This window comes from Phaseolus vulgaris, chromosome 2, assembly GCF_000499845.2.
Source record: "Phaseolus vulgaris cultivar G19833 chromosome 2, P. vulgaris v2.0, whole genome shotgun sequence".
NCBI lineage: Eukaryota > Viridiplantae > Streptophyta > Magnoliopsida > Fabales > Fabaceae > Phaseolus > Phaseolus vulgaris.
Genome location: NC_023758.2, coordinates 36,870,500 through 36,878,966, shown reverse-complemented (window position 1 = coordinate 36,878,966; position 8,467 = coordinate 36,870,500). Strand labels below are relative to the sequence as shown.

At 33.6% G+C, this 8,467-nt stretch overlaps 1 pseudogene; it reads left to right on the top strand.

Moving 5' to 3' along the window:
• The first annotated feature begins 1,936 nt into the window (after positions 1 to 1,936).
• LOC137811790 (mitogen-activated protein kinase kinase kinase 1-like) lies at positions 1,937 to 7,389 on the top strand (annotated as a pseudogene).
• Positions 7,390 to 8,467: the final 1,078 nt, after the last annotated feature.

The window sequence follows — 8,467 nt, the reverse complement described above, 5'->3', positions numbered from 1 at the left end:
ATAAATTTTAATTTACTATTCAACCCAATCACTAATTAAACACCACCTTATGAAAATTCCTTATGTAAATTTCAATTTCTCACCTATATTGATGCTAGAGTCTCCTCCATTTATAAAAGAGTAGTTCTATTGTATAATTTCTAATCCATCTTGAGTTTGCTTTATCTTCATAGTTAGATTTGTAAATCTTGTTTCATTCTTTTCTATATCTACGAGACCTCCTATACTATTAAAAGTTTTTTTAAAATTGACTTGTTGAATCTCTTTTAATTATTAAAATTTGGAAAACTAAAATTGCGCGATTATCAAATTAGAAGTCTAAATAAAAAATCCATCAACACAAAATTTAAAAATAAATTCACATTTTTATAATAGTTATATATAGTCAAGAAAATGATGAACTAATTTTAAATTTTGTCAGTTTATATATAATTACATGACCTAAACTCATAACTCCCACATTCTTAAAATTAAAAATAATTTATTAGATCCGTCCTATTTTGTCTGTATTTAAAATTCTGTGTATAATACAATAATGAGCACAGAAAAAGAGGTGAAAAATCAAAACTTGAATCTTTTGTGTAAAAAGGATTCAAAACACAGAGGTTCAAAGAAAATGTAATTAATAAAAATAAAGATGAGTCTAATCCATTTTCTTGACTTTGGTATTCGCAAAAGAACATCGTGACAAACAGACTTATGAATCGTTTTTCTTCTGTTTTTCTTTGCTGGCAGCCACTGGTTTGGTTCCACCATCGTGGAAACATCCTTTTGCATATAAGTCCAAGTCCAGAGAATATCAATAGCCACTGAATTTCTTGTTTATCATATGCCAATTTCAAAGAAACTTTAATTATCGTGAATTTCAAACATCACTACTTTTTTATTTCACTTCTCATTCTCAATCTTCAATCATATAGCACTATTCACGATGATAAACATTGTTTTTTTTTTTTTATAACAATCAGTTGTTTTTTATATTTTTTTTTTCATAAGTTAAAACTAAAATTAGAGTAAACAGTAAAAAAAATTAAAAATATATAAAATATTTTAGAAATGAATTAATTCTATAATTAGTTTTATTTTATAAAAAATGATTTTTTAAATAATTTACGTAAAAACTCAGCCAAACAGGTCTTGAAGTTAATTTCGATCAACATTAAAATAAATAGATGATGTCATGTTTCGCATTAAATTTCGAAGTATTTAATGAAGAAGGTACATATAAAAAATTAAATGCATGCAACGTGTTGAAAATATAAACATAAACATTATATTTTTATTGATTAAACGTGATTTTATTAAAATATTTAGTTTACATGAATTGGTAGAATAATTAACATGAAAATAGTAGAAAAGAAAAATCTGAACAATGATCCATAGTCTTGAGTCCGTTTTGTTTATATTATAATATTTTTGAGATAATATTATTTAAGTAAACAGTATTTCACATAATTAATGAGAGTTGATTTCTATTCATAAAACTCTAACATAACATCATTGCAGTGCACGATAAATAGTTCATAATAATATCAAGGTAAGAAAATTTGACATAAAACATTATTTAAAGAAAATAAATACATTTCAAAAAATGAAGCCAAACATATTTTTCAAAGAAATGAAAAGTATATATATTTTTTTTAAAAAGTGAGATTTTGTGACCTAAGATTAAATACTAATATGAACATAAAATCTGAAGTAAATATTTTCTTCATTAGAAATTGAGTAGGCTTTATTAGGAAAGAAAATGATATTAATAGACGATGTCATTTTTTTGAATAAAATATCTATTTAATTCCAATTATATCTCTTAATAAATATAACTATTTTAGCAAAGGGTGAGTCGATGGTGTGAGTGAAAGTAGAACTAAATAAAGCCAAAAGAAAGGGTATAAAAAGATTATGATTGGTTTATTTAATATAATAATTAAAGAAAAAGAAGACTGAAAGACCATAAAAAATAGGAGAAGAACAAGTTGGTGAGGAGATTGGTTTCAGTTGGGAGCAGAACAGAGCCAATGGACTGGAGGCGTCGGACCAAGAAGCAGGCTCAGGCTCAGGCTCAGGCTCAGCCTCAGGCTCAGGCTCAGCCTCGGTTGGAGCGCCTCAACGCCAAAAAGGGCTTCAATTACCAACCACCACCCTCTCCACCATCTCCCTCTTCCACCCATTTGGATCGCCAAACCAGCTTCCGTCTCTTCGGCATCGACGGCGAGTTCGACCGCATCTTCAAGACCTTGGGCCTCTCCGGCCCGGAGGACTTCTCCATCCCAGCCGCTGACTGGGAAGCCCGAAAGGCCCGCGTTGCTTCCTCCAACGCCGCCGGGCCCACCACTACCTCCCACGCGCTTATCCACGCTTCTCCCGAGATCCAATCTCTTTCCGTCACCGCAACTTCTGCGGCTACCCTCCAAGGCGACGTCGTTTCCCTTCGCGATTCCGTTCTGGGTTCCTCCCCTTGGTCCTCCGGGGAGCATGACGCGGGTAAAGGTAGTGTCGGCCGGTTGAGAAACGGAGAAAGGAGCGTGCTTTTCACCGATTCAGGTTCCTTCACCACTTCCCACGATGATGACAGTGACATTGGCGGCGAGAGGGTTTATTCGGTTTCTAATTCCGCCGCGCCGGATGAGCTGGCTGTGCCTTATGTCTCCTCCTTTTCCTTTGAGTGGTTCAGACAGACTTTCTCCTCCTGGCAAAAAGGTGACGTCTTGGGAAATGGGTCTTTCGGAACCGTCTATGAAGGCTTCACTGAGTGAGTGTTTTCTTTTTGTACTTCACTCTTTTATTGGTTGGTGATTTATTTAATGACTTGGGTTTCTTCTAATATCTGGTTGGTGTAGTACTTATTTGTCTGTGTTGTTTGGACTAACTTCCACTTTGAAGGAAACCCTGATTACCTTAGTTTCTTTATGGTTGCAGACATGATTTAAATACCATTTTTGTGCTCGGATTGCGTTCAATTTGTACCGAATGTGCACCAATCAGATAGTATTACAAATGAAATCTTATAATTGCTTATAAATTCTTGCGCACCATTTCATACTTAATTATATTTGTAAGAGTTGTGATCGAGATCCCATTGGAGATATGATCAAAGTATAATATATAACGTGAGGAAGTGTGTAGGAGATTTCACTCAACTATAAATGTGGGTTAAAACACCTTACTTTACCAAGTTGGTTAAATTGGTTTTGTGAGGTTGTGTTAAATTTAAATTATAATTTTTTTGATGTTACCAGAGTCCAACCTAGTCAAGTTTGTTGTGCATATAGTATTATCCACTACCGGGTTCCTCCTATTTTCATGCTCAAGATGTTTAATTCTCGGGCATAAGGGGGTGTTGGAGATCCACATATAACCAAATTCAAGTATCTTTAGACATGTATTTAGGTTTACAGCTTCAGCAGCTGTTCTATATGAACTTTGAATATTTCTCCTCCTTAGAGAATTTGACGAACCATGAGGATATATATCTATTGTACAGTAATTAATCATAAGATGACTTTTTTTGGTTAAGTAGCTTTTTATTAAGATGCACTTATAATCAGTTGGTCAGCTTTTAGAAATACTTATAACTTGATATCGGCCTGCCAGTGAGTCTTGTTGCTTATCTCCTTTTGAAATGTGACTTTTTATCGTTGGCATATGATAAACCACAACTATTGTGATCCCAAAATTAGGACAGGAGACTATTTGGAAATTATCTAAGGATTAAGGAGGAGTTAAACACATTGGAAAGTTGGTTTACCTGGTCAATGGAATGTGTCAGCTCTGTCATTGTACTGGCCGTTTGTTGGCTTTTGTTTGCAAAATTTATTTGAAGCAGCTACCCCAGTGGAATCTTATGTCGGAAACGTAAAGAGTCCAATTATTTTATTATCAAGCTTGTTTCAAACAGACCATCTGGAGGTCCATTTTTTTGGTTTTATAATTTACATTGCTCTTATAGGTGTAACATTTTCATTTTCTTTTCTTGTAGTGAGGGATTCTTTTTTGCGGTTAAGGAGGTGTCTTTGCTGGATGAAGGTACTCAGGGAAAACAGAGCATTTCCCAGCTTCAGCAGGTTGGGGGACCCAGGCTTTTCATCAAGGCTTATGATTTAATCATTAATTCATATATAGAAGTATTCTTATATGTGATGTCTCTGCCCTTCCTTTCAGGAAATATCTCTTTTGAGTAAGTTTGAGCATAAAAACATAGTTCGATATTACGGCTCGGACAAGGTATGCTGTGTTGTCTAGAAAGAAAGTCTCTTTTGTTCTGAAAGAATATGAATTCTAGGAAGAATAATTGCATTTTCATGACTTGAGTAAATAAACATTTACTTGCCTGAAAATCACTTTGTTCATTTAGCATCTTGGAAATTGTGGCAATTCTAACAAATTGTTTTTTTTCTACTAATGTGTATGTGGAATGAGGAAATGATGTCATTATGTACAAAAGAGGGAATGAGATACAATGTGACTATTGGAGGGAGATAGGTTAATACTTTGGACTGTTTTGTTGAGAGAATTAATGTATATTGTTCTTTTGGAATCATACATGAAATGCAACAAAACAGGAAATGTATGTTTCATTCCCCAATCTGTTCTGTTTAAAATAATATGTCTTGTGTTAATAAAGAGACATTGGAGCATCAGTTTAGTGTCAGTTTGTCACTAAGCTTTTTGAAGACCAAGTTGGGCTTTCTAATTATTTTTTAAGGAGTAAATTAGGGATTTACTCAATTATTTATTGTTTGTTTAAAATGAATTATTTTTCTTATGTTTTTTATTGATTATCTGTTATTTACATTTGAATTTGGTATTTTGCAGGACAAAAGTAAACTATATATCTTCCTTGAGCTTATGTCAAAAGGGTCATTAGCAAGTCTCTACCAAAAGTATCTTTTAAACGATTCCCAAGTTTCTGCATACACAAGGCAGATTTTATGTGGCTTGAAGTATCTTCATGAACATAATGTGGTTCACAGGTAACATGGATGGATTTCCTATCATGATACTGAGCAATAACTGTGCCTACCTATGATAACAAAACTATCATTTGAGCCTGTTCCATGAGTTAGTTTTGTGGTTTGGTTAATGATGTTAAAGTGATTTGTGGAAAAGGGTCAATATATTTTTGTTTAATTCGTAAACAGGGGAAAATATTCTGGATAGTAAAGGGTTCTTCACAACTACTGTCAGTGCGTGTGTCTGTGTTTGTCATATGTGGATCTAACTATAATTTTATACCAGCTTGAAACTTTATGAGAACGGATATCTTTCAAAGTGTATGACCATGACATAAAAATCCAGCCTGTGTGGTGTATTTGGAGCTTGTTAAGTAGACTTGTCTTGCATGATCTAGTTTTCAAAGTATACTGGGTGTTGAGCTTATTATCAAAGTCTGACATGCACTGCAAGTATAAGAAAGTTGAAATATGATGATTTCCTTTAGAAAATAGTTAGATGAGAAATTTAAGAACTTAACTTATTGCAACTTCATCTAAGAATTTAAATTTTTGAAAATGAAATAGGGATGTGCAAGAAGTAACTTGAGAAAGTTGTATGGAGTGCTTGGAAATTAACTTCTGAAATATCTTGATATGCCATTGATTTTCTATATTCTGAATATTTCAATTCAAATATTCAATTTTATAGGGACATCAAGTGTGCTAATATACTGGTTGATGTAAGTGGGGCAGTCAAGCTTGCAGATTTTGGGTTGGCAAAGGTAACTTGAAATAAAGCTAAATTCTCTTTTCGGCTTCTTATCATACACAATCTAAATACGTTGCTTGTAGTTATATAATTTATATTTTTTCGGTCTTTAACCTTCTCAGGCAACAAAATTTAATGATGTGAGATCAAGCAAAGGCTCCCCTTACTGGATGGCCCCTGAGGTTTGGCTCTGCTCTTTTATCATTTGTGTAATTCAGTTTTACTCTGTAGTACATATTCCAAATGTGCCAGAGTGCAGATTCATAATCTTGAAACTATAGTAGTCTTTCCATCCATTTGTGATTAATGAGATATGGTTCAGTGAACTGGAAAATAAATATTTTTATACTAGTGAGCTTTTTTTGTGACTGCTTTAACCTAAAATTGTTGGTTAATAGGTTGTTAACTTAAAGGACCAAGGTGGTTATGGGTTAGCCGCCGATATATGGAGCTTAGGGTGTACAGTTTTGGAGATGTTGACACGCCAACCTCCTTATTCGGATTTGGAAGGAGTATGTATTATAACACTTATGTTATCGTTCTTAATCTTAAGTTTGTTACTTTCCTATTATTCATTAATTGATTTATAGAAGAGACGGTATTTAGCCTCCTTCCAATCATGAATGAATATTCAGGATTTTAGTTCAGTTGGATAACTGGTGCCACTGTATCTAAATGTCTTATGTGTTGCAACAGATGCAAGCATTATTTCGGATTGGCAAGGGTGTACCTCCCCGTATTCCGGATTATTTATCTAAGGATGCCCGAGATTTCATCCTTGATTGCTTACAAGTTAACCCAAATGAACGTCCAACGGCAGCTCGGCTATTGGATCATCCATTTCTAAGGAGACCATTACTGTCTCCCTTAAGTTTTGCTTCTCCCCAAAGGAATATGTATCGGTCATAATTATTAGAGTTCTAAATCTAAATCACCACCGAAACCGGCACTGAGAAGTTGAAGTTTATCCTCTATTCTGAAGTTTATCCATACACATCTTGGGTCTACTGGTGGAATGCCCAGGACAAGTTTAATGGGTTTGCAGAGATATCTGGAGTTGGACCTAACAACTCTCAGATGGTTGTTTATCTCAACCAACTCATCTTAGCCCCAGAATGTTGATCCCATTGTGAAGGTAGGTTCATGGAGGGGGGAGAATGCATTATCAGAGTCTCACAAAGCTATAAGTTTCACCTCTATGCAAAATGAAGAGAGCAAAGCCTCTGTAATCCAACAATGTGAATCTTCTTTTGACTAAATTGAGAAATGGAGTATTAAGAGTAGATGGATCTTTTCATTTCCAACTGATTATTCTTCATCTACGAGGCAGAAGTGGGCGGCAGGACGTTGCTATGGCCAAGTACAGTTGTTGGTCATCACTTGATTCTGTCAGGAACTCATGTTCTTGCGTAAAAGTTGTACATCAGTAGTCATCTTCTGCTCATCCTATCAGCTGCTTCTTCATACTTGGCCTCATCTGTGACCTGCCCAACATGTAAATACCAGGAAAGGGATGTTCTATGATAGAGCAACAATTTAAGTACAAATGTTGGAGATTTTTTTCTTAGCACAGTTAAACAGTACATAATTGTAGCACTCTCCCCACCCAAGGAATTACCACTTGTATTTATTTATCTCTTTTGTAAAATGATGCCACTTGTATAATATCTGTTATATTTTTTGAAATGTGCCAAAATGAATTGTGCTCATTTAACAACCATCAAGTTAATTGGGTTTAAAGTTGACTGGAAGTACATTAATTATAACTCATTTTTATATGAACTTTTGAATATCTTTATTTAAATATTCTTTCTTAAACTGCAATAAATTTGTAGGACTAGTCAATAATGATAAATTGTTCCATTATATTATACTGCAATAAATAAAGGTAGGTTGATTATTAAACAAAAACATATTTTACGTGAATTAATATTATGGTTTAATTTGGATGGTAAGTGAGTTGATTGAAGAAATTAATTTTTTTGGTATGGAGTGAATATGAATGAGGTGTATTGACTCACTTTAATAATGCTAATTACTAATGTCAAGCGTCCACTATGGTAGTTGCAAACACAATAAATATTGGTTGTGTTGACTTGCTAGTCATTGGTAGGGAAAGAGACCAAAACAAGCTAGTGAGACAATTTAACAAATTTGTGAAATTCAGAATTTGTAACATTTTTGGCCACTAGATAAGTCTATTGCTCGTGCAGATAAAAATTCAAATGATTAAAAATTACAATAGTTGTTTTATGAAAGTACCATACTGTTTCTTCAAGCATCACTATTTAAATTAGCAACTTTATTTTAGATTCCTTTTCCCCTTTCACTATTTGGGCTGAATATATTTACTATTTTGTGTCTACATGTGAAGGCTTATATATCCAAAAGGGTGTAAAACAAATGAATCATGAGATTTTCACATCATACGAAGATTGTGTCTATTTGTTTCCACAGAAATTAAAATAGATGAAGTTATATAGAACTTGTATATTAATATACACTGGATAAGAGATATAGGTACAAACTCTTGATGATTATATAATGATGTCAAAATAAAACTTAGGAATTTTGGTTGTGGATAGAAATGAAGTAAATAAGTGTCTGGAAAGTGAAGGAATAAAGGCATCCGTTCCGTGGATGGATATTACACTATAATGACAACACTTGCTTAAGTTCATTGAGTTGCACTTCTATCTTTATGATATTATCCATATTAAGACGTCATTTCTATATTTATTTTTGGTTATATATATTATTTACT